Raw genomic sequence first — 1,812 nt, 5'->3', positions numbered from 1 at the left:
CAGGGTACACCCTGGACAGGTTGCAAGTCCATCACAGGGACACATAGAGACAAACGAGACAAACAACCATTCACTCTCTCACTCACACCTAGGGACAATTTAGAGTTTGCAATCAGTCTAACATGCATGTTTTTGATCTGTGGGAGGAAACCAAAGTACCCGGAGAAAACCCACGCATGCATGAAGAGAACATGCAGACTCCACCCAGAAAGGTCCCCGGACCGGGATTTGTACCAGGGACCTGTTTGCTGAGAGGCAGCAGCTCTACCAGTTGTGCCACCATGCTGTCCCAAATCTACAACAGAATGGGTATAATAATTAAGATGTTGCAACGGTCAAGTTAGGGTCCATACCTCAACCTGAACTACTTCGGAGCGTTCTTAAAAGAGCTGTGCCAAAATAATATCTGCTGAAAATTAGCTCAAGCAATGCCAGAAACAAGAGTGGCCCAAATGTCCCTCACAATCATTTGAAAGATTAATAAATTGAAGCAGGACTCTACTCATGGAGCTCAATGCTGCTAGAAAAAGTTTTACAAACTGCTGGATAATACTGTACTTGTTTTTTTACTTACAGCTTCTCCTTTTTGGCTTCATTTTTATTCAGCAGTTAATAACATAATCTGTTGTGTGGTTTTGAACATTTGAGGTTGGATTAAGATAATTATAGAATCCATTAAAGACCAAATAATTTGTATTATATTCTGAAATGTTACATATAACCTAGCTAGAAATCATTATTTTCATGACTGCGTGATTGGTTTGCTAAGGCCTTAAATCAAATGTATTTTATATTCATTTGTCAAAATTCCACAAGATTACTGATTTCGTCCGGTTTCCTCCCACAAACCAAAAAAATGCATGTTAGACTGATTGGTAACTCTAAATTGTCCCTAGGTGTGAGTGAGAGAGTGAATGGTTGTTTGTATCGTTTGTCTCTATGTGTCCCTGTGATGGACTGGAGACCTGTCCAGGTGTGGATGGAGGGATGAATAGATGGATGGACTGACAGATGGACAGACAGATGGATGGATGGATGGATGATTGATGGATGATTGATTGCTGGATGGATGGATTGATGGATGATTGATTGCTGGATGGATGGATTGATGGATGAATGGATAGATTGATGGATGGATGGATGGATGGATGGATTAGCAGATGGCTGGATGGATGGATGGACTGACAGATGAATTGATGGATGGATGGACAGATGGATTGATGGCTGATTGATTGATGGATAGAAGGATGGATGAATGGATGGCTTGATGGATGGATTGACAGATGGATGGATGGATTGATGGATGAATGGATGGATGCAATGATTGATGGAAGAATGAATGGATGGATGGTTGGATGGATGACTGGACTGGTGCATGGATGGATGGATAGATGAATGGATTGTTGGATGGATGGATAGATGAATGGATAGATAGATGCTGGATGGGTGGATGGATGGATTGTGGATGGAAGGATGGATTGATGGATGGATTGGTGGATAGATAGATGGATGGATAGATAGATAGATGGATGAATGGATGGAGAGATGAATTAATGGATTGATTGATGGATGGATAAATGGATGGATGATGGATTGGTGGATGGATGGATGGATGGATAGAAGGATGGATTGATTGGTGGATAGATGGATTGATGGATAGATGATGGATGGATTGATGGATTGATGGATGATTGATGGAATAATGGGTGGATGGATGATGACTTTAAGGTTGGATGGATTGGTAGATGGATGGATGATGGATTGGTGGATAGATGGATTGATGGATGGATGGATGATGGCTAGATGGATGGA

Source organism: Nematolebias whitei, chromosome 1, assembly GCF_014905685.2.
Source record: "Nematolebias whitei isolate Nwh7 chromosome 1, NemWhi1, whole genome shotgun sequence".
NCBI classification, from domain to species: Eukaryota; Metazoa; Chordata; class Actinopteri; order Cyprinodontiformes; family Rivulidae; genus Nematolebias; species Nematolebias whitei.
This window is presented reverse-complemented; position numbering follows the sequence as displayed.